Here is a 25741-nt window from a genome sequence, read left to right on the forward strand (position 1 = left end):
GGAAGCGCAGCAGGTCAGGGCTGGAGACAAAAAAACAGCTGGCGGGCAAGTTGAAGCCAGCAGTCAGGATTGAACAGGACGGGAAGCCAGACAAATAGGCTTCCAGGCTTTCTCTCCAAATGCCTGCACGCAGATCCCCGTCTCCATCCGAGAGAGCGAGTTCCGCCGTCAGCTCTGTCTTCAGTCTGGGCGGCCAGCTCCCCCAAGTCTCAGCTAATTGGCTCCCTTCCCCCTTTTCCACTCAAACTCTGTCTTTCCTACAGTGGGGGGGGCAGGGGAAAGAAAAAATCTGCTGAATTTCTAACCTATAACAACAGGTTAACATTTTAAAAAAAAAGAGGATGAAATTTTATTAATTACACATACTAAATACCTTTAGTAACCTTAAAAAGAAAAGCAGGTAGTACAGAAATCAAGAGAAAGAGGGTTTAGTAAGAAATCTGATTGTACTTGCTAAAGAAGAAGCACTGAGGTGCTAAGGAATTCTGTGATAATCTTCATTGCACCCTGAATTTTGTCTGGTGTTGCTCTACAGTGCTAAATAGCTCTGGATCATGCTCCTGCATGTTATGGTTGTGGTAAAATTAGCTCTTGACCTTGATACTAGAGGGTTATGTTATTCTTTATAAAGCAGTTTACTGATCAAAAATCACCACCACCACTCCCTTTTTTTTGTTGTTACTTAATAGTGTGGAGTCTATTATCAACTTTATCCCTGAACCAGATGCTAGTAGCCAAAACATGTGCCACCTATCACCAACTTGTTTCATACAGCCCAGCCTGCATCCCCAGTAGAGCTACAGGGATGAGGACAAATTAAAAAACAACCAAACTATTATGAAACCTGCAGTTATAGAGGGAGTAAAGTTCTAACAAGGGCACAAAAAACACATCTAGGCCATACCAGTGTGGGCAAATAAGGGAGACCAGGGTATAAAAGAGATGTTTACTTCCCCTTCCCTTCCCTTCCTTTCCCTTCCCATTCCCTCCCTTTCCCTTCCCATTCCCTCCTTTCTTCTCTCTTTTCTTCTGCAGTAAGATGTGTTCAAAGTTGCTGAGTTTCTGCATAGGAACATATGTCAAGAAGGTTGGAGATTTCTAGCCAAAAATGCTGAATTTACATCTGCAAATCTTCACAGGAAGCAATTTGTGTAACCTCCATGAATTAAACATACCACAGTCAAAAAGCCTTTGGCACCAGTTGGGAATTAATGACCAATTGGACAGACAATGGCTTGAAGAAAGTTGTACCATCATTAAACCCGTGTTCTAAAGTCAGGTTATTGCCATTATAGGCCTTTTTAAAAGGACTGAAGAAAATAAATATTAGAGCAAGTAGTCAGTACCCTAAGGGGTTTTGCAGTTTTGAAGGATGCTGCTTTTACTCTTGTCATGTTTTTCCAAAGGTCTTTAGGAACCAATGCCTGAATTGTCTCATACTTTTTGCAGTTTCGGGCACATTCATGAGCTTGGCATCTCTTCCAGAAATGCTGGAGGAAAGACCCCAGAAATGAGCCAGCATCCGTTTTGGTTGAGATGGACCACTGTAGGTTATGGCCAATAGGTAATGGTTGGAAAAGTACCACCTTGAAACCCACTTTCTCGTATCCAAATGCATTATCACAGTCTAGAAAGTCTATTTCTTGTGTGAAATTATTTCTGGGAAGACCTGTGGGTCTGTATAAAATTTAATGAAGCTATAAATGCTGAAAGGCCAAGCTTTTGGAAATGGCCCAGTCTTGGCTATACAGACAAGGGCTGGATAACCAAAAGGAAAATACTGAGTGATGTCAGATTGCAAAAGAGATGATCAGAATGTTACATCATCTTTCTGTTGCCATAAACCTAAGTACTGCTTTTTTAGACCAATACAGATGAGGAAAAAAAAAGCTCATATATTCAGGCTATTCGTTTGTGACTCTTTTGGGGATCATTTTTATCTGTCACCTTTCCACACTTTGGCATGTTGCAGTAAGTAGAAGGGAAAAACATAAAGTGCAAGCACAGAGTCTGGGGAAGTACTGTGGAAGTCAGTGGTACATAACGAGAACTCCTGCTGTGAAGGGTTCTCTTACTGAAACAACACTTCGACTCTAAAATGATGTAATCCACTCTTACTAAACAAGTACATTATAAATCCCTCACTATGTTGTGTTCCCTCTGTTACTCACTCTTGAACTAATTTTTATAGCCCCTTGCTTTGCTGGTCCGTTGTAACTTTTCTGAATCTAACCAATCTGAACAAAACCAATGATTATATGAGAGGATTACAATGGTGCTTGTACAACATTGAATTCCAATCATAAAATTGGGCCCCCTACGTCATATGAGGCCCAATGTTAAAGCCATATCAGAATGAGAATATTTTATGTAGAGACAATCTTGTTATCCATGGTTAAATAAACCTAATCAACTAATTGAAGAACACAACTTAGGTCTTTGATGTGCAAGAAAAAAGATTTTACATGCAGCCTCATCTGCTTTTGGATCTTCTGGTAGTCACAGTTATTTGCAGCATCTCAGCTGTTGGCTGCTTTGAGTTCCACTACATTATTCACATCAGGAATAAAAAGCTAGGATTTAATTCAGAACAGAGACAATTCCAAGGCTTCCACTAGCATTTTTCCACCACTTCCTCACCTAGATATAGTCCAGCTCCTCTTATCAGATACCAGAGTCCACTGAAGATAAGGGTAGAAAAAGAAATTGTTCGCTAGAGAGCTTTTGAGGTTTTCATATTTTTTTTCTTTTAATATTGTAAGATTTGAAATGGGTAGGGATAGCAAATGAATCCTCCAGGAATTATTCTGCCTAGAATATAAACAGAAGAACAGTTTCTAGAGGAATCAAAGTAAAGATTCATCTGAGAGAAGGTGAGTTTAAACTAAAGCATAGTTTGGGTTTCTAGAGGAAATCTACAAGTTTGCAGTATTTCACATTTTTTATGAGCCCTTTGTTGGACATGTTAGCTGGCATATTCTTCTATAATATTAATCTGCTTCAGTTCTCTTCAGTTTACTTTACAGATGTGAAGAAAAATGGGTACCTCGTTAATTAGTTTTAGTCTAGTAACTAGTAAGGCAGAAATTTCACTGATTAGATTGTATTTTATTGTATTGACTGGGGAAAAAAAGCAGACCTAAAAATAAGCAAAACTGAAAACCATTTGATGTATATGGGTAACTAAGTTTGACATTAATCGTTACTAATTACTATAAATATTTCAGCCTTGCTTTCCTTCTATATAACTAACATTTTTCAGTCTTATAAAACTACTATCTTTTGAAAACAAGAGGGATTTCACATTGAGTCAGGGTATGCTTATGTTAACAAGTGATAGGCAGAAATTCTGTACCAGTGAGAGAAAATAAGGGGAAGGAAAAATCCTGGTTTGGGAAGTTCTAGCTAGCAGCTGAACCTCAAAGAGCAGGACTAGCAAAGTGATAGGTTCAATCCATTACTACCTGCTTACTTTGCTTAAATCAGATGCTTGAGGAAATCACTGCAGGTACCTATGGACAAATAAAAAATGTTCATAACAGATGATTTCTGAAAAAGTCACAACAATCACAATAGTCACAGAAATTATTAGAAAAATGTATTTCTCAAAAAATCACTTTCTTCATCTTGGATTAGAAGTGGTTGTTGTGATATGGAAGCTGAAAATATCTGCTGTTGGACAGGGCAAGTTACTGAAAATTAAATGTTTAAACAAACAACTTTTACTACTGTAAGGTCTTGTAGCAAGATCATTTAATACAGCTGGAATCTGGTGGACTTGACCAGATTCTTCAAAGGTACCAGGAAGATTACACCCCAGTAGAAATTATGCAATTACCTTTTCCCAGTAGGACTTCAAAGTCTAAATTTATCTATTTCCTGACAAATAGTGGCATCAGCTAAAGAAGACAATTATCCTTAATGAGGGGCACTTACCAGTGTCCCTCTGACACTTGAAACAAACATTAATGTTCACTACAACCCTGTGAAGTTGTTAAGCACCATCAACCCCAATTTCCACAGAAGAAAAGTAAGACACAGAGTTGGAATGGTGAGAGAAACATGTATAGTGAGTCAGTAGCTAAACTAGGAGAAGAACCAAACACCTCCTACACCTGATTTGACCTCTGTCACCAAGGGAAATATGAAAGGAGAACTGGAAAGATACCAATGAAACAACATAGGTACTCAATAAATACTATACAGTTACTTCATAGTCTATGTCTCCAAGTTCCATTCTCTAAGACGGCTACTGTCATCTCCCCCATGCCTTCTCTCTGCACTCAGAGTCTGAATGATAATCTAACAAATCTATTTAATATTCTTCCCATTTCTAATCTTCTATTGGAAAGATTACCTAGTTGACGATAGTGCAACTTCTTTCAATGAAAAATTCTGTCATAATGGAAATATAATACAATCATTATATGATAGGAAAAAGAGTCAGTGGCAATCCAGGAATGTAGGCCTTTCCATTTTTTCTTTCTGTGACCCTCACTTTCACATTCCTATTTGCTACATTTTTTTCTTTTTCTGCTGCATGTCTGCTAAGAATCTCACCTATTTCTATTTTTAACATATTACTGATTTTAGCTCCACTCACCTCCCTTCTCAACATTTTTTTCAAGTGTTTATTATTCTTTTGCATGAAATCACATTCACTGAAAGTCTGTTCCCAAGTTGCTCATTTTCAGGTGATTTTTTTCCATGCTTCCTGCCAGTAATAGAAAATTGTCTTCCTTATATTACGTACTGGAGTATGCGCTCCATAATTTAGGTTAGTTCAAACAGGGGTCACCTCAAAATTCTCATTGTTCCAAGTGGAAAGAGAGACTAGAGCTGATCACACCTCCTCCATATTCCTCATGTCTTGTTGATTTGATGTCATTTTCAAACCCTCCTAATTTTAAACAGAGAAATTTCTTCCTTCTGTAGCTGTACAATCTTATGCTGTCCTGTACTAAGTAACATTGATAACACTGTTCAACTGGGAAAAAAATTGAGATTTCCTGTCTGGAGGAAAAGCACTCTCAGAAACACAGACAAATTCCCTTGACTGCAAAGAACTTATAAAAATTCATCTACAAAATACATCAGAGAAACAAAAGAAAGCAGAGTTGAGTTCTTTTTTACTATGTCACAGGTCAGACTGAACAGTTATCTTGGGTTTTTCTAGCCCTTGGGAAATGGAAATAGAACACAATGTGTTGTAGAAAAAAAAATGTGTGCTTTCTGTAGGCTAATTATAGGATACATTTAGTTCAGGCATGAAAATGCTCCTATTTTACTTTTTCTTTGGGTTCACTAATTCTGAAAGTCTCTTCTACCTGAAGACCGTTTGGAGACCTCCATGAACAGAATTCCTGATGAACATGCATTACAGTGAGCATTACTGGAGGCAAGAACATGAGCAAAACCGATAAATATGAAAGTTTCCATACGAAAGTGTCATTGATCCGTGACATATCAAACAAAACATACATATCATCTCTGGTCAATAGGAACCTCCTCTTTCACAACTCTTCCTTCCAGGAGCAACTTATCCATAGGGCACAAAGGCAGGTTATCAGCGCAGTACTTCCCCTAAGAATAAATGTAAATGTTAAATATATTCTCACAGCCTATAGCATCTCAAATGTTTTTATTGGAGAATTAGCAAAAGTGGCTGAACTGCTCTAGTCTGTATCTTACTGCCAAGTTTGGATGCTTCTGCAACTAGCATAAAAACTGTTCTTATTGACCATCTGGAACTAATGGAGAAACATCGTGGAAATCCTGCAGAGCAATAAAAGGTGATTCAGTTGTGCAAGAATCTTGTCCAACAGCATAAACTTTCCTCAATAATCATTCAGGTTCATATATAAACCATAGACATGTAATAGACCATATCAAGCAGACAATAGTCCAAAGCTGGACAAAGGGATATTGAAATACATTCCTTAAGGGAGGGAATGGAGTCAGAGCATTCAACATATTCAAACAATAGTGTCCTTTTGATTAATTCACAGAAACTTGTCATTCACTGACAAGAGGTAGAGCTGCCAAGGCAGCACTATTGATGGAAGTCATAGAATCATAGAACTGTAGAATTGTAGAATGGCTTGGGTTGGAAGGAACCATAAAGATCCTACAGTTCCAACCCCCCTGTCGTGGACAAAAACACATTCCACTGCATCCGCTTGCTCAAAGCCCCAGCCAACTTGGACTTGGACATTTCCAAGAATGAGGCATCCACAACTTCTCTTGGCAACCTCTTCCAGTGCCTCACCACTCTCAAAGTAAAGAATTCTTTCCTAATATCTAATCTAAACCTACTACCTTCCAGTTTGTAGCCATTCAGTTTAAAGCAGTCACTACATACCCTTGTAAAAAGTACTTCTCCATCATTCTTGTAGGCCCCCCTCAGGTACTGGAAGGCCTCAATTAGGTCTCCCCAGTTCTTAGGCTAAACAATTTTCTCAGCCCTTTGTGATAGGAGGGGTGCTCCATCCCTCTGATCATCTTTGTGGCCTCCTCCAGACTCGTTCCGGCAGGTCAAGGTCTTTCCTGTACTGGGGACCCCAGAGCTGGATGCAGTACTCTAGAGATCATGAGATTGCTTTAGTATCTGCTGGCTTTAGGGTATTTACATTACCACTCAGGTGAACCACACTGTGTAAGAAAGAGAATAGAAGAAATAATCAATTAGAAAGAGTATGAAGTTTTTTATTATTTCTTTGCTTTCATTTTTAACATTTATTTGTATAAATAGAGTGATAAAACATGCTACAAGGGGACAATGAGGTACACAAAATGTTTTGCAGCTTATATACAGTTAAAAAGGTCTGGAATTTATCTCCACTAGACAGAACTACCATAACTTACCATAACTTATAATTTCAAAAGAAAAATATCACATCAAATTTTAGCTATTTTATATATTCCCTGATACATCACAAGGAGAAAAGAGAGATCAAAAGGAGAAACCTTCTACAAGTGAAAGTTAATTCTCTCACACTTAACTGATCAAAACTGTTTAAATTAGGGTGAGACCTGTTTTAAATCTCAGGAGATCAGAGGAAGCAAAAAAAAAAAGGAACAATTACTGCTTTCCTATCTAAGAGTTAAAAAATTTCCTTTTGTGATTTTAAAGATTTTTATATTGAAGTCTATATGTGAAACACACTAAACAAAAATAGCTATAGTATCACTTCCTTGCTTAAATACATTTTATGATGAAAGTTTGTCATCCTAATTACTAGAATCAAGTGGGACAATTGTGCAAAACCACAAACTTGACCTTTATGCTTTTTCCAAATTGTCCTTGTCCCATCAACTCTCTCTTTTTGGAATAAAAGTGTTGGCTGGAATGCAAATACTAATTATTTGAGAAAACAGTGAGGTTCTGGAACAATATTAAAGACAGAAGTACCATTAAAAAAGCCCCAAAAACTACTTCTAAGAAGCAGTCAATAAACACTTGAAGTGGCAATGGACAGCACTAGGCACCCTCCACCCACAATGTACCTTTCAGTCTCATAATCTCACTTGTGCATGTCTAGCATATAAACAGACATCAGAGGTTTTTCATCCAGCATAGAGCTCCAAATAGCATATGGTTCCTGATTAATGAGGAAAGCTACAGTAGAATCAATTCTGTGTAGCATATCAGTGTTTATAGTTGTTGATTTATTTGATAAATACTTTTCACTTAAGAATAATATTATTCCACAAACCAGTCCAAAATGTAGTAATAAACAAGAAATATGTCCACAGACCACCTACAGTTCTCTGTGGTGTACTCTCAACTTTTTTCTTCTATATTTCCTAAAGTTAATGAAAATTCTAGAGAAAAAAAATGCACAAAACATTTTCCAGAAATCCAGTAGGCAGATAAGAGTTGACTGGCTCCCACATTTCCAAGAAATTTTATTCATTCTGGAAATCTCTTCCAGATTTTTTATGCCGTGCAGTTAAGCCCTTACTGAGTGAAAAATTCTGAGGAGTTTACCAGAAGTTTATCTTACTACGTAAGGATCTCAGATCCTGATTCTGAGAGACAGCAAAATATTTCATCATTTCATTTTATAATGGTCTTTTGAACTCTGACACTGCATTCACACAACAACTTCTTATTTAGGTGCTGAACTGGGAACTCTCAGTGTCTGGGAAACATTCTTTAATTATCACAGTCAAAGGATGCAAATTTTAGAGGTTAATTTGATTTAACAGATTAATATGACTTTGATATGAGGCGTCTATCTGTCTTTGATGAATATAATTCAAGAAATGAATTAATGTGTCAAACTCAAAAATTTTCTCATTTATGGAAAATCTTTGACTGAAAGGAATAACCTACTTACAAAGAGAATATTTCTTTAGAGTTTTTTCACTTACAATAGTGAGACATTTTGAAGAAGCAGTTTCCACTGGCAAGCTTGGAGATACAGTCTATTAGTCTCTGATTACAAAATTTCAAACTTAAAGAGAATTAGAGAAGCATTTGAACTGTTTATCATCCCAGCTTTGCACTCACCCAAATATGAAAAACAAAAGAGGCTATGGGAAGAAATAACACTGATAAGTTTAGGGTAACATAGGAGTTTAGAGAGATCTAGAAATTTAGATAAATAACTATGAGTTTTATTATTGAATGAAGCAGTTTTTCAAGTCTCAGCTTCATGAATAAAATGAAAGCACTGAAGAAAGATATGCCATATAGGAAACAACTAGATAAGAATTGATACTATCATCACACTTCTATACCAAAATCCTTTGATGAGAATACAGTTCTGACATTCAGGACACTGGCAACAGAAGGTCTTTTGGAGTGATTATTTACATATGTAGGCTATGGACTCTAATACTGTAGGCTTGGATGTCAGAAGGACACATTTCTGACTTGGGATCAGAAGTCACCAGTTTAGATCTCATTCTTGTTTTATCTTCAAGCATTCAAAATGAGTTGTGAGCAGTACTAATAAGCCATTCTGCAGGGACTCTGCAAGCACTTGTGCACTAACAGAAAGGGGGAATCTTGGGTTTTAATCCATTAACCTGGTAGCAGCAGAAAGTACTGAACAGAAACCAAGAAGGTCAGCTGTCCTCATACATGTGACCTGTAAATAAAAGATTTCAAGCTTTCTGACTATGTTTATTTTGTGGCTGAACTAAAATAAAAACAATAGTAAAAACAAAACAAACAAAAAAAACCTCCGAGACCAAAAACCAACCCTAAGCATACATACAGTTACAAAAATATCCAAATCCCCACAGCTAAAATACCCAGAATACACTGAAAATGCTGCTGTAATACCTCATGAAATCTTACTGGTCTTCATAACTCAGGTTCCTAAGGCTGGAGATTTTTCACGATGTACCATAATCTCAACATTTCAATAAGAAAAATAGCCATAGAAAATATCATCTGAGAGTATATATTTTTTTATTTCCCCTAGAATGCAGAAAACATTTACCATGAAAAGAAAAAAAAAGTTCATCACATTAAATTTTCCTGTTGAAGAATTTAGGAAAAAAAAAGAAAAAGCTATTTTACCACCATCTTTATTGCCAACTGAAGAGTCCCATGTGTTCTAAGTCAAGACTACAGGCAGCAAGGGAATAACAGACTTTTTCTAGAAGGATGAAGGTATTATAACTACTGGAATTTTTTTACCATTTTGATTCCAATTTTCTGAACAGGACATGCTCTAATCTTTCACAGGTACAACCACAGCTAAATAAATTTGTTTACAATAGAGGGGAACTGCAGTCTTGCAACATGTACGCCTTATGCTGGTCCATTTCAAAATATTGGTTCATTCTGAACAAACTTTTGAAGCCTAGTAAAAGAGACAAAAAAAAGCTTCTTTCAAAATTTCTGAAATCAACTGGTTTGTTTTGGGAAAAACCTTGCAAATATTATCTTAGTTATTCCTCAATATGCTACATAATTGCAGTCTGTTTTCCTCCCTTTATAATGAATATAATCAGCATCTGTATATTTTCTTGTGCTTTTATTAGTATTATTAAACAAACTAACACTCAGAGCTCATATTCCCAAACGTATTTAAGAACATTAAACAGTAATTGTGTCCATTAAGGACTGATCTGGATGATATTATGGTGCTCATATTTGTTATCACTGTATGAAAAATATTATAGTAATAAACCCACATAGTTTTACAACTGATTCCATTTAATCTCAGCAAAAACAAATAGCTTGTCATGCAGAGTACTTTACATTATTAATCCACTGCCAATAGAAAGTCAGAAAAACTATAACTGTTGTTCCTCATTTACTCCTTCATGCACACTGATCTGAATACTCTACTTGGAAAACTGGCATTGAGTGAGCCCCAGCAGGCTTGAAGGATCACTTTAAAGGCAGTCATGTGCTCAGAGCATTTGAGAGCATTCTCCTAAAAAGATTTTTATAACTATTCAATGAGAAATGGAATGACAATTCAATGACTGGATGTATAAAGTGCCATGAACAAGCAATAAGATGGTACAACATTTTCACATATATCATTATTCTCATTTTATAGGCAGGGAAGTTGAGGCATGGTTTCTTACATTTTTGGTCTTGTATGTTGTATCAAATCTGCAGGAGCTTTCTACACTCAAAATCTGAAGTTCTGTGTCCAGCACAGTGATATGTGGATTTGAATACCAGGACATTATTACAAAGTAATGTTGTCGTTATCATATAGCTTGTCCCAAGCTGTATACTTTCTTGTGCTGCTTTAAAGTGAGGAGCCAAAGAAAGAGGGCCACTTGGATCTCTTAGAAATTCTTCTGTGCCCAAAGATACTCCATGCTTATGAATCCATATGCTTCAATTGTTCTGTACCGTACTACTGATAATTCGGGATTCACTGCCTAGTGCTGTGTTAACCACTTGTCTGATCATGGCTAGGTTTCGCGAACGAAGATTTGGGAAGGCACTATCCACATTTGCTACAGGCACGCTGGTGGCTTATGAGGCCAATACGTGACAGACATATCCGATTGCAAAAGGCACAGCAGAAAGACTCCTTAGATGGTGTATTCTGCAAGGCACGGTTCTTTCTGCGTTGCCTTTTTTCCTCGAGAGTGATCCTGCGTGTGTTCTCGAAGGAGACAGCTGCGTTATAGATGGCGTGTCTCCAGGCCTCCCGATTTGAGGCCAGAGTAGACCAGTTATGTTCTGTACCATACTACTGATAATTTGGGATTCACTGCCTAGTGCTGTGTTAACCACTTGTCTGATAAACACATTTATAATACACTGTGGAGAATTTTATGATATAAATAGAACTAAAGTTTGCTGTATTATTAGTATCTGTGTTTAAACCAGGATGGTCTTTCGGCAGTAGTGTTCTTGGAAGGAAATGTCTTTAAAACACTCCTCACCTATTATATGATGAAAAAAAGTTTTAAAGGGAAGACTTGTCTTGTTTTATTTCTGATCCAAAGCCTATGGGTAGCTATAGCCTGATTTAAGCTGGAAAATACATTTGAACCGCACAATTTTACACAGTTTTTCATTTGAGATAATAAACCATGCTTTTCACAGTGTATGAAAGTGTGACTTTGATTTTTCAGTTCATTATATAGAAAGGCAGAGCAAGATTCTCTCTGAAGGCTGCCCCTTTCTGAAGAAAGTTAGTTTTTGAGAAGCAGCAGTATTTCTGGGAAGAAGGAACTTGCTTTAAGGTCAGGTGTCACCTCACCTGCAGAGACAACTTGGGAGCATTAAGACTTTCTCCCTAGTCCCTCGTTCTAAACAGGGGATCATAGTCCCAAATTTCTGCAAATTAGTTGGTCCTTACCTGTCACAAAGACTTTTATCCTATTACAGACTGATATCTTGTTCCTACACTAATAAGTATGGTTGGAGTAGAGTTAGTAATTGAAATTTATGACTTGTGTACCCTATTTTAACACTTTTCCAAAGACTCATTAAATCTCTTTTATGTGTATTTTTTTCTGCCTCATACTTTCATTAACTGGAAAAAAGAGAATAAAGTCCCATTTACAACACCACTGCAGCCATGCAGGGTCCTTGCTTGACTGATGTTCTTCTAATGAATTATATGTATTGTAAACAAGTACTGAAAACTAGCCCAAGGTCCTCTCCATTAATTTTTCATTAATGAAATGCACCACTTAGCTTGTTTGACACTTAAGTGATTCCCATAAATTTAAAATAGAGGTCACCGTAAGGAAAGTATTTGAAAGTGTCATTGAGGGAACAAGCTAATGAACTATTCACCCTTCCCCAAGTGCTTTTAAATTCACAGGCTAGTCAGTTGTAAAATTTGAAAACTAGTAATATTTTAATTCTTAAAGTAGCTGCCAAGATTTAATGACAAAAATAAGTACTCTAATAAGTGAGCTTTTGCTCGAGGGTTTTTTCTTCTCTTCTGCTTTCAGCTTTTCTCTCCTTTTACATTCTATGTCAGGAAAATTCTTATGCCTTATTTAGCTTAGTATCTCATGAAAAAATTATACCTATATAAGAGAAGAGCAAAGGAAAGAGTGGGCTGTAACAGCCTGCCTCGGTTGATTGCAATTGATGGTGGGGCATGTGAGGCCACTGTTAATAGATAATCTTTTGTGTTACAGACAGAGGAAAGCTCAGTCATACTCTTTGACACTACTTTCTCACAGGAAATCTCTGCAATGCAAGCCTTGATCCAGACATATCGGAGATAATTTCCTGCTAGTCAGCAACGCAAATGCTAAACAACAGTTTCTCCCAGCTGTATTCGTTAGGTCACTTGGTGATGGAGTTACAATTCTACAACTAGGTAACAGAGCTGAATTGCAACCCTCTGGAGGGTTTCAGCTTAGAAACATTGATGTTTCCCTCCAGATCAAAATTTGTCTGCACAGTCAAGCAAAAAAGACCCCAAAACTCAAACCCAGCAGCAATAAAACAACAACAAAACCAAACAATGCAACAACAACAACAATGGGAGGAAAACACAAGTAACCAGAAACCACCCTTTGGGCAGAAATAATCCCACCTATACCGAAAACCTGTCTGCTTCATTTGTTGTGAAGTTTGGCATGTCAGAGTACAGCCCCACAGCAGGCAGTCTGAGGCAAGATCTGTGTACCACAGACTGTTTTGCTGCAAACATACCGTGCTTCCAGCAACCTGGTACAGAGATTTTCACCCAGGAGGCAGAAGGGACCATTTCACTGAGATGTCTCCTATTTCCACTACGAATCTGGTTTTGGCACAAAGTAAATCTGATGGATGAAGCCAAAAATACCATGTTGCAGGATACCAGAGAGAACTCAGCATCTCCCTCTCAGAGAGCAGTGAGATCATCCCTCAGCCTACCTTTTTCCAAACTAGACAAGCCTGGTGAACACAGCTGCTCCTCGTGGGACATTCCTTCCAACCTTGTTACCAGCTTTGTTGCCCTCCTCTGGACACATTCAAGGACCTTCACATTCTTCTTAAACTGTGGGGCCCAGAAGTGCACACAATACTTGAGGTGAGGCTGCACCAATGCTGAATACAGTGGGGTGATCACCTCTTCTGATCATCTGTTTACATTGTGTGGGTGTTTTTTCTAGAACTTTGACAATGTTATATTTGCAATGTAAACAGAGAGCTGTAGTGTCCTTTATATCGCCTTGCATAGCACTGAATTTTTGGAAGCTTTCCTTTTCAAGTGTTGTAAAATTGGGATCTTAAAACACTTGAAAGATGAGGTACTCTGGATCACACCCTAATTTGTGCAAAGAAAAATCATATTTTAAGCATTCTAATTAAGTAGAGCAAATAAAACCCCCTAGACTACTTTATTTGCTTTTCTTACTATTCTCAAATTCTTTATTCCTTATGTAAAACTTTGTTTTGCATTGCTGTTGAATATTGATAATTTTTTCTCATCTTCCATCCAAGAGCATTCTATATTGTTGCACATTTTAATTGTTGGTAATTATATTTAAGAATGCCAAGAATAATTTCTAAGTTGTATCAGATACAATATGATCTATAAATGAAAGAAATTTCGATGAACCCTTATTCAAATCTGATTCAGTTCATATGGTTTACTTCAGGTTTATTTGCAAGAATTGCAGTTCAAACATGGTTAATGCCTTTTCCCCTACAATTTGGAAATATTGAGGTATAAAAAGCTCAGAAAATAGATCTATTCTCTCTCATACTTAAGTTTTCAAGATATTTTGTCATCTTCAGCAATTCAAAGGCAGAAATCATTAGCAACTAAAATCAAATGTCTCAAAAAGTTTGTGTATACAAGAAGAGTCACAGGAACAGAAAATTAGGACACTGCTTTTACCGCAAAAGTATGGTAGTAAAAGTGCAGTCAGCTCTCTGGGGAGGCATAAATTTCATCTAACAGTGAAACCTGAAATATAAGGGCAAGACAATATTCAGAGAAATACAGTAGAAATTATTGCCTCTCGCATTTAGTTTTCACAAATTAATCTGTTTTAGACCACTTGTAAAAAGTAATTGAAATATATGAAAATTATTGGTCATTTCATTAGCCCATACAAAAGCAGCTTCTTGTTCATTTTCTTTGGACAGGTGTCCACCAGCACAGAAAACCATGGCTGTGACTGCTAATTAGTTCCCTTTCCAACAATCTCAGAAGTAAATGCATGAGAAAATGCAAGACCTCAAATCAAAGCATTCTCACTTTCAACCCTTCAAGGCAGGATTTCGGTTTTCTGATAACACGGATGGGGGTAATTTAGTCCTTGTTCATGCTGTCTTTATTTTAGCGTTAACAAATAAAAGTGTTCATAGCCCTGAGGGGCCACTTTTGCACCAGCAATAAATTCTGAAGGCTGTGTACAGATGGTAATGACTATTATGCATTTCATTCTCACTGTAAATACAAAACAGGACAATGAAGGCTGATCATCATTACCATCATCATCTGCCTAGTAGCCCAATGCCTTGTGTGAAACAAGCAGGTAGGTCTCGGCCTTCCTGAGAGCTGAACAGATGAACAGATGAGTCCATAAAAAGAGATACCACAGGTACAGCCAGCACTAATTGGCTGCCTTGTTGGCACTTTTGGTAAAGAGTACTAATGAGGAGGAATGAATGCTGAGCTTCCTAAATACAGCTGCCTGCTAAGGCCTAGGTATGAACAAGAGATACTGAGCATATAAAAACAACCTGTCCTGCTACTTTCTGTACTAAGTCTACTCTGATCCTAAACAAAGGATGGGCTTATGGGCTCCCCTCATTGACTTCAAAGGCTTTAAAACTGAAACTACTCTTTTACAAGATCAGAGTACAGGTATGTGATGTGTCTCCCAGGATTGCAGCCAGGTTGCTGCATGTTATCACTATGAAAGCTTAGAAGTAACAGCGTTTGTTTATGTGCTTTCCCATTCAGTGTAATCTCTGCAGTGAGGACAGTTATTTGTAGGCGTTCAAACAGACTGATGATTTTTCTGCCTCTTGAGGTTAGTAAGTATGGAAATGGTGATGCTACTAGTATGCAGAAATGAAGAAAGAAAAGCTTCTGTTAAGTCACACCTTAAAGTAACTTAAGATATAAACAGGTAATACTGCGTATTTTAAGTACATGTTCTGCCTCTGTCCATTTACCTCAGAGTTTTGTAATAAATCTTTCATCACTGTATGAATATCTGTTTATGTTACTCTAAATCTACAACTCTTAAAAGTGAAATTATCTTGGGAAAACACATGGTACAAATCACAGTATTCCCTCTCACAGTTTACCGCACAGACTTAAGGAGAGCAATTTCTTGATGAATGTCTCATATTACTTCATTTAAAGATAATGAGACCCAGTCTGCATATTTGACAGAAGACTACAGAGCAACATATTACTTCAGCAAATTGGTGTACAAGCCATTGGTGTACAAAACCTTACCTATCATTTGTCTAACAAAGTGAGAGCAGCCAGCTGGAATTAAAGATGGCTGGCATACCACACAAGTTAGGCAATTTTCATACTGAGTGATAATTTCTTCAATCAGACTAACTGATACAGGAAAAAAGAGCATATGAGGTTTTGGTACATGTTTTTCGTTTGGGTTGTTTGCTGTGTGTAGATTCTTCACCACTGTGTTTGTAACATAGTTTAATACTATGTAGTAAGCCACTTCAGTGGGGTTTCACTAGCTAAATACACCTAAAATACACCAATTCAAGACATACAACAAAAGAAAAACAAACTTTCTGTGTTTTATTTTCTGCCTTCCAAAGTGGGATATATTAACAGAGATTGGTTATGCTGATAAAGCAGAGAAACATTTTAAGGGTCACAGGTTCAAAAATTATTTTTAGAACTTTTAGAGCAGGTCTTAAGTAGCTGCTTTGCACAGAAGAGAATTTGATCTATGAAAATGAGCTTATGGAGCTTGTGTACTGTTTCAGCTGTTTTGCATTTGTGAGGGAAGAACTTCCACCTTCAAGGCATTCAATACAACATCCTTCTGCCAATTTCAAACTGACCACCACCAGAAGATATACATTCTATATTAAAAAGAGAGGACTGTACCCCATAGATTTGGTAACTGTGAAGGATGGGAAAGTTAGTGACTGCATCCCCCAGCATCACCTTGAAGATAAAGAATAAGGTGTATACTACGGAACTTCTCACATTGGAATGAGCACCCACTTGCATGTTATAGTGGATCATGCACCAAAGCAGCTGACAATGCCAGTGAAAGCTGGAGGGATCACCCTTAGTACTTGAAAGCAATACAACTAGTCTGACTACAAAGAGGGAAAAAACAGCATTGACATTCCTGAGAGGTAAGATCTGAGTCTAAACATAAAATGCTTTAGCCTACAGACTTCACTGAAACAAGCCTCTTCCTCAGTAGGGTACAAAAGGCAGACAACAATAAGCGCTTTACTGGAAGGAGAGCCAGCATATATGTTTTAATGAAATTCAATTCATTCTGTAATTGGGTAACATCAGTAAAAATGAATGCAAATTTATAGACTTACAATATGTTTAGCAGTTAGAAATGCCTAATAAATCATTTTTGAAAAACAATGGGTTTGTATTCTCACCCCAAACCCCCATCCTGTCATTACACAACCCTACCAATGCCCTAATGAGGTCTGCTATCAAGTATCTATAATACATATGCAACTAAAAGCAAGATGTTACTCAAGATCTGTTTTAGTATAAGCTGCGTGCACTGATGGGAGGAGGTAAGGACATAAACTCTTGATTAAAAAGGTAACAAGATGAGTACTTGAGAAATTAGTGCTTTTGTTTCATTAGTAATTAGTGCTGATGTCATTCAGTAGAAAACTCCCCTAGAAAACCAGGGATGATGTGGGGTTTGATTCTAGAAAAAAAAACACCGGTCCTACCATACTTTCAAAAGCGAGGAAGAAATCACTCAAAGGGCTTTCAAATGGATTGTTTTTAACAACCAGATGGAAATCCAGTTTCTCTAGACTCTGGAATGTAGGTCTCAATGAAGCAGAAAGCATTTTTCTATTATCAAATTACTTATGGAAATGTTCTGTATTAATTTAACAGGATTATAAGCAATTAATGTGGAAGTCTCCTGTTCTGCCATGCTTGCAAATAGAAGCTGAACTCTGTGTTTGAATTTATTCCATCAGAGACCAGTACTTCTAGGAAGGTTCCAGTGTTTTCATTAACACACTACTTTCCTATCAGTCTAATCACTTCTAACAAGTACATAAAGTCTGGGTAAGTAGCTGAATAAGGGTGGCGTCCCTGCTGAGAAAGTTGCAGCAATATGAGGCTGCTGTACTCTGGAGGACGGTGACCTCAGCTAGCCTCCTCTGTGCACATCCGTGACATGTGCCAGGGAAGTTAGATCAAATCAAGTCCCAGTGTGGACTCTGTGCCCTTTACCTACCTGGGATACACCACTGAACTCCTAAATGTCAAGTCACTTCAGTGACACTTGGTGCATGCCTGTACAAACACAATAACATTGCTGACTTCTTTGCTAAAACTGCTTCAAAAATTACTTGTGAAATGCACTCTAAGGCATAAATATTATCATGCTTGAAGGGAACAACTCACAAGCAGAGTCAAGCCGGAAGTTTCTAGCAGTAGGTTCAGTAAAAATGCTATTAATGATGGTGTAAGTGCTCCATGTTTGGGGATTGCTTTTGACACTGTCAGTTAATATCGGGCAATTTAAGGTTATAAACACTCAAAGTCATTGTGTAATAAATGACAAGAAGTTTTCAGATTCGTCTAAATATATTGATAAATATATATAGCCTTATTCATTTAACAGCAAAACTAGATGTAAAGTTGATGCATGTGCATACACTGTCAGACCTCTGCCTCCAATTTTACTTCAGTGAGTTTTCCTGTGGATTCACAGGATATTCTGAACACTGGGGGGGGGGGGGGGGTGGGAAGGGGGGAAAACATGTGGAGACAGGAAGTTGTATTTGCAGAATATGGCTCAGTGTCCAAGTGGAGACCAGTGAGTGGTGTTCTTCAAGGGTTGGAACTGGGAACAGCTCTGTTTAACATCTTTGTTGGTGTAGTGGTTTGAACCTTGTTTTCCCCCAGAGGCTGAAAAGTGGTAACCCCCAGGGGTGGAAACCCCTGGAAGTTTTGAAGTTCTGCCCAATGAGCGCTCCTGCAGAAATGTAAACATATCACAAGCACCGGAAGAGAAGAGTTGTAGTTTGGTAGTAGAAGAAAGTAGCCATGTTGTAGGAGCTCACGAGGAAAGGGGCCCGGAGCCCCTCGGGGCCTCTGGGGCCCCCCCAGCCCCAGTTGGGGGCTACAGAGACTTGGAACAGTGTTAGACTGGGCTAAATGTCTGTAGTTGAGCTGGGAGATGTTTTCTCCAAACTGGGCAGCGGCCGGAGAAAAGCAGCAGCCGAGCTGGCACTGACCAGAGAAGCGGTGGCAGAGAGCCAGAAGAGATAAGACGGAGCAACAGAGACATGCAGCACTGCAGAGAAGACTCCTGGAAGGAGAGTTGAGGAAAAGAGAGCCTGCAGCAGAATTACGGAGTTCTGGGGGTAGGAACTGATATTAGACCCCCCAAACCTGCTTTAGACCTCCTGGAAAGGAGGAAGATGATGGACTCTTGCTTGAAAGAACCTTGCAGTGCAGCATGCACTGCAGAGAGGAGCTGAGAAGCTCAAAGGCGTCCTGAAGCTGGACCGGGACGGAGAAGGAATGCGGGGGGGTTGACCTTGGCCCCCCTCGCTGCTGCTGCTAAGCTAGCAACCTTGAGACAGAGCACGGAGCTCTGCAAAGGGGAATTTGAATCCTCTGAGGAAGGGACTTTCACGAAGATGCCCCTGCATTTTGTGATATACCTGTGGTGACGCGAGCTTGTCCCTGCTGGCAGCCCACAGGTGAGACCTTCGCTTGGACCGAAGGAGAGCCGAGGGGCTTGGAGACCCCCTTGTGTGTACTGAACAGAGATCCAGCTACAACAATCCAGTTACTGCTGCATGCATGAGATGAGGAGAACCTGCTACCTTAGAAGAAGCTGCTGCCCTGAGAGACTGGAAGGGATCTGTCCTTCTTTCCCTCCTGGACTTTTATTTGGAGGGGAGAAGAGATCTGATCCATTGTAAATACTATATGTCATGGTAGAGATAGTTGTGATCGTGTGTATAATGTGTTATAGTATTTATTTGTACAGTCATTGTAATATATTCCCTTTCCCCCACTTTGAGTCTGGTTGTGTTTTGTCTGGAAAAAAACCCATCTCACATTAGGTTGAGATGTGGGAGGGGGGATGGAGCTAGAGAATTGGATTTCGGGGCTATCTCAAACCATGACAGTTGGTGTAATGGATAGTGAGAGGCATTTAACATAAATTTACGCAAACAAGAAGCAAAATAATTTAAATGCATGTTGATAAAGACAAGATGTTAAAGAAGGTAGGCTTAAAGAACAGTATTATTTAATGTCTCTTTAGAGAATAGTCAAGATCTAAGATGGAGAAACAGGTGAATGTTCTAAGGAAAAGGCTTACATATATACAACTTGGGAACAATTTGTGTATCTACAGTTTTGATGGTTCTACAAAGTTGTGAGTTACATCCGTACACAAGTTGCAATATATGCACATGTGTTTGTGTGTGTAGGGATATATATATATATAAAAATGTACTCATTGAGCCCAAGCTGAACAACTTCTACAAGAAAGGATAAGCAAGTACCATAGAACACTGAAAATTTAATGATCAAGGTATTTAGGAGGAAACTAGACCTAGTGTCAATTCTCTTCTTTAGAGAAGATAAGGAAGCATGGATTGACCTTGGGTGTCCCACAGCTGACACAACTTCCCTGAGTGTGGTTCTGTTGGGTATAGCATACGTATTGACCCAGGCTCCAGGGTGAATACTATGGAACATAGTCTGAGAAAACTTACTGGCTCAAATCCTCAGATCACATAGGACATCATCTCTTATCATCCAAGATGTGACACTGCCTGGATTATTGTGTGTGAACTTGTACCAATATATTTTTTTCACTTTTTGGAAACTTCAGCAATTCATGACAGGAACAGATTGATTCCACTAATTACCAGGTAGTAGTGAAATAACTTCAGGAAATGATAAAGGCTGGTAAAAAAAGTCAGAATTACAGTTCAGAGGAAACAATGCAAATTTATTGTGCACCTTCCAACAGTGAAAGGCCAGAAAGTTTAAAGGCTTACAGTGTACTTCAAATTAATACAAATTTGGTAGCCATACAGAGTCTACACTACTAAGCACAGTATGAACTAAACAAGTAATTTAACTTTCTGTTTTTATTGAGCTTTTTTCCCATAATCATCCATGTGCCCATCCAACTTCCCAACATCATTGGGCTGAGAAACATGAAAATTTAACATGAAAAGCTAGATCTCAGCTCTTTTCCTTCTAAAGAAAAAAATTCCCCAAATAACTTAGGTTGAAAAAGACCTCTATCGAGTCCAACCTTTGACCAATCACTCCTTAGTCAATTAGACTGCAACATTAAGTGCCACATCCAGTCATTTCTTGACCACCTTGAGGGATGGTAACTCCACCACCTGTCTGGACAAATCTCCTAAGAATTCCCCACAAAATTTCAAATGCTTGCTCAAAAGAAATTAAGTTCTCTAGTATTACTAGAGTCTATATAACATATTTCAAGACCCACTTACGTTGGCTCTGGGTCAAAAGAGATCTTAATCGCAATTGCTATTCCTTTGGGAGTTTCATCTCAAGAGACTCAGGCAGGAAATGCTAGAGATCTGAAAAGGGCATGGAGAGCCAGATCCTCAAGAACTTTTATTGCTACCATTCCTTGGACTTTAGAGGAGTCAGTTCCCTCTAGCTGCAGTCATTTTTCTTAAAGCGAGATTGGTCCTGCTGCTGCACCTACATCACATTTGCAGAAGTGGATGGGAGAGGATTAATAGCATACCTCTGTGCTGCTAATGTGAAATGAGTTCTGTGATGCACGTCTGCAGTTATTTCTCAATCTATAGAATATGATCTTTACTAAATCACAGCAATATTTTGTTATCCCAAACCTGCAGCGTTAATAAATGTTTGCACACCTTATTAATTTTGTTATAAACTGTATGATTGTAATACATATTTTCCACTGTTCCAGCAGAACAACATTCAAGTTGGGTCTTGGGCTTGTGCTCTTTGCTCTGACTCTGACTTGCTGTGTCACTGGGGAGTAATCTTTTAACCTTTCTGTGCTGTGTTTAATGTAAATGTAAAATGAACAGATATTATAAACTCCCCTGAAGTGTTTCCATCCCAGATGTGTTGTAAGGCTTAATTAATTAGCGTCTGTGAGGCATTTCAAGTTCTTCTTGGGAAAGACAGTGTGTACTGAGGTAATACAATTGTTTGTTTTGTTTATTAATGTTGAATAGCACCAGAAAACCATTTTTTAATATATTTTCCATATATTTTAGAATCTTATAAGGGAAAATTATCATAGGGAGATTTATGAAGGTAAGGCTAATTCACACTTTCTTTCAGACCCCTGTCTCAACTCTGGAAGACCCCCTTGTACTCTTGAGCTTCTCAGCTACCTCTCACAGATCCTGTGTGCACCTGAAAACCTATAGCAGTTGAGTCTGAATGGAGTCAAGGGGCTGCCTGTGGCCAAATGTCAAGGCTTTCTCATAGAAAACTGTCTAGATTACCTAGAAAGGAGCTAACCTCCAGGTTTTTTTACTATTCCAGAGAGAAGGATGCTTTGAATTCACAGAGTTGTGTGTGATGCCTTAAACCCCTAATGGTTTTTTATTTTTCTAAAATTTGTAAGACTTGTAAGTTTTATAAGTAGGTTTTAAAAGCAGAAACCCTCCCTTCTTTGTCCCTTGTCCCTTTCCCTTTCTCCAGTATCCTTGTTTATACATTTCTTAACCCTCTTACCCCATTCTATCCTCCCTATATCACTCATAGCCCCAAATCTAACAGAAATGTTTAGTCTTTTGTCAAGGCAAGGCCTAGACAGTTGACAGAACAGCATATCTGGGCCTAAACCACAGAATACGGTCAAGAATTAGGTAACTATGTACCCTTTGTGCTCTGATGATGGTGAAGGTGATGAAGTAGGTGGTCCCAAAATGCACCCCAGACCCATTTTCAGGGGGTGGACCCCGGGGCGGTCCAGAGCAAAGGCCACAGGGTGGACACATCTGGGATTGGATGGATGGTATTATAAAATGTAACCTCTCAGGCACAGGGGCACGCATCTTGTAACATCTTAGCCTTGGCAAATAAACCCTAATTAACTGCTCTGGAGATTTTTTCAGCACCTAAATCCCACGGTAACAGTGTCAGTGTATGGAGATGTACTGGTGCAGCATGTACCAATCAGACATAAGAGGTTAAAAACAATAATAAAGGTACTGCTTGAGAAAACAACCTTTCATGGACTTTTTTATTTCACTCATGTAGTAGCATTCACTGGCCTTAAAAATGTATTATTTTACCAAGAGGGCAGTCAAGCACTGCTCAGAAATGTTCTTTAGTCTCTGTCCATGGCAGTTTTCAAGACCACATTGGAAAAAACTCTGTCTCCAACACAGGAAGAACATTGACCTGTTGGAGTGAGTCCAGAGGAAGGCCACCAAGTCGTTAAGAGGGATGGAGCACTTCTCCTATAAGGAAAAACTGAGAGAATTGGGATTATTCAACCTGGAGAAGAGAAAGCTTCAGGGTGACCTATTGTGGCCTTCCAGTACTCAAAGGGAACCTACAAGAAAAACGGAGAGGAACTTTTTACAAGGGTATATAGTGACAGGATAAGGGGGAATGACTTCAAACTGAAAGGTACTAGGTTCAGATTAGATATTAGGAAAGAATTCTTTACTGTGAGGATGGTCAGGCACTGGAACAGGTTGTCCAGGGAAGTTGTGGATGGCCCATGTCTGGAGGTGTTCAAGTCCAGGCTGGATGGAGCTTTCACCAGCCTGGTGTAATTGAAGGTGTCCCTGACCAAGGCAAGGGGGGTGGAACTAAATTATCCTTAAGGTCCCCTTCCAACACAAGTGATCCTATGATGATACTATATGTAACTTGGTCTGACTTCTTGCCCAACCTACATGATTATCTCTACATGCTTAGATGTTCCCTCATGTCATTCCTGGTAATTTTCTATCTGCTTCACTGTGGAGCTTTCAGCTCCCCAGTATGCTTATTTTTCAGTCACTGAGTTAATATGACTTTTTGTCTCTGACTGGTAGAGATGTTCTGGGCTCTCCACCAAAGAATGATTTCATATCCTTGCAGAAAAACTCAATGGTATATTTTTATAATTGACTACACAAAATCTACCAGAATTTATAAGAGGTTCATAGGCTTCCTCAAATCATCTCAGCTCTATCATAATGTCTTCAGATAGCAGTTACACAAAACTTCCATTATTGAGCTTTCTCTTCCCTAATCTGTTCTATGGATCATATAATTTTACTCAGGGCAGTAAACAAACTTAGAAGAACAAAGAATATTAAAGTACATAAAATTGGGTCACAAACTATGTAGTACCACGATAGGAGGTTGCAGTTCTATTCACTGAAGAATCAGAGATTTAAACCTGTAATAATTCTGCTATGCTGTATATATAGATCAAAAAATGTTTTGCATATAAGATGACTTATCTGCAATCATTAAATATTCACCAGCTACCTGTAGATATTCTAGAACTATAGAAAACTTTAAATTTATGTATTTTTACAAAAATTGTAATTTATACAATACTCCCTTTTGTCTAAATGATATCATTGTGTTAAGACAGTGCAGCCATTTAAGAAAAAGACAACAGCACCAAAGAAGAAAGAAACTATATAGAAATTTTTATCATTGCTTTGACCAAAAATGTTTGATATCACAAATACAGAGTCATAAAGCATATCAGTGACTTTGTTCTTTTATTTTGAAGTAAATGAGAATTCAAGTGTGAGCATGTGTTTATTCCAGAGTAATTACGTCAGTACGGATCTGAAAAAAGTGAAAAGCCTCTTGTAACTGCCTATCACCACTGTGTTTATTTCACCTGAAATTGATATAACTTTGCTCTAACAAGTTAATGAGTATTTCAGCTATTAACTCAAGTAGGAACAAATTCATTCTTTTCAGTTATATATGATTAGATTAAAAGCTCACCAAAATTGTTTCTAATTATGAGTAAATTATTAATATGAAAAATACTTTTAAAATGTTTCAGGCAAGCTAAAACTACTGGGTTTTCATCTAGTATTTTGCTAAGGTTCTAATGTAACATTTCTTTGTGCTTTTGCCAAAACCTCAAATAAGATGAATATTTGCCATGTTAAAAGACTACATATCTGCAGACATTTAACAAACAGTACCAGCAACTCAGCCTTTGCAGAATACATAAACGTATACGTGTAAATGTACTGTCCACTGGACACTATCACAAGTTAGCAGACAGTGGTGTACCAGTGTCGAAGCCATGAAAGAAGCCAGGAATCCTGATCTGCAATTCCTACTCCAAGCATAAACAAAAATAATCCTGGTGAATCATCTTTTGAAGGTCATTGCTTTAAATGTCACACAATTAATACTGGTTTATTTATATGATTGCTTCCTTTGTGATATTCAAAACTAGCCTAGATAAAACACTAGAATATATACAGTAGTTGACTGTACAGCATTAGCATTGAATGACCTATGAATATGACATTTTTTAATGGAACTAATTCTCAAATCGCAGTCAAACTGCAGAGCTGTTAGAAATGTTACAGCGGCTCCTACAGAAAGGCAAAAGCTGTGTTCTGTTATGTCTAAGGTTTCAACTGGATCTTCTCTTTGCTTTTGAGAAATCTGTTAAATGAAAGCGATTTCTGCTTTCATGGGATAACATGAAAGGGTCACAGTCTGACCTTCTGTGACCATCCAAACTCCTTTTCTGTACTGCAATATTTCACATCAGAAGAGGCATTAAAGACCTTCTGTTCCCAGCCTCAAATCAAGAGTCCTGTATTATATTCTGGGCTCCTGTTCCTTAGGCTAAATCACTTAATTCCCATGCTTCAACTGCAAAAACAAAGTTAGCTTAAAACTCAAGATGAGAATTTACATTAATAGAAAAGATACTTTGCTGTGAAAGTGGATATCCTGCATCAGCAGACACTCTTTAAGTGCTCTGAGATGTTCAAATGAACATTACCAGCACTAATACCAAATACAAGTTATACTGTTATTAATATCATCTAACAAAGACTGCTGTTTTAAGAGATTTTGCTATTTTCACGATTAAGCTACCATTGCAATTGTCTAAGAGAAACAAAACTTAGGGT

At 38.1% G+C, this 25741-nt stretch overlaps 1 long non-coding RNA gene across 1 annotated transcript; it reads left to right on the forward strand.

Moving 5' to 3' along the window:
- Positions 1–6519: 6519 nt before the first annotated feature.
- On the forward strand, positions 6520–13452 carry LOC113944754. The gene is made up of 3 exons (XR_003526776.1): positions 6520–6641; positions 11569–11679; positions 13258–13452. It is a non-coding gene; the product is annotated as an uncharacterized LOC113944754 (long non-coding RNA).
- Positions 13453–25741: the final 12289 nt, after the last annotated feature.

The sequence above is a fragment of the Corapipo altera genome, unplaced genomic scaffold (genome assembly GCF_003945725.1).
Source record: "Corapipo altera isolate COAL_440 unplaced genomic scaffold, ASM394572v1 23, whole genome shotgun sequence".
Taxonomy (NCBI): domain Eukaryota; kingdom Metazoa; phylum Chordata; class Aves; order Passeriformes; family Pipridae; genus Corapipo; species Corapipo altera.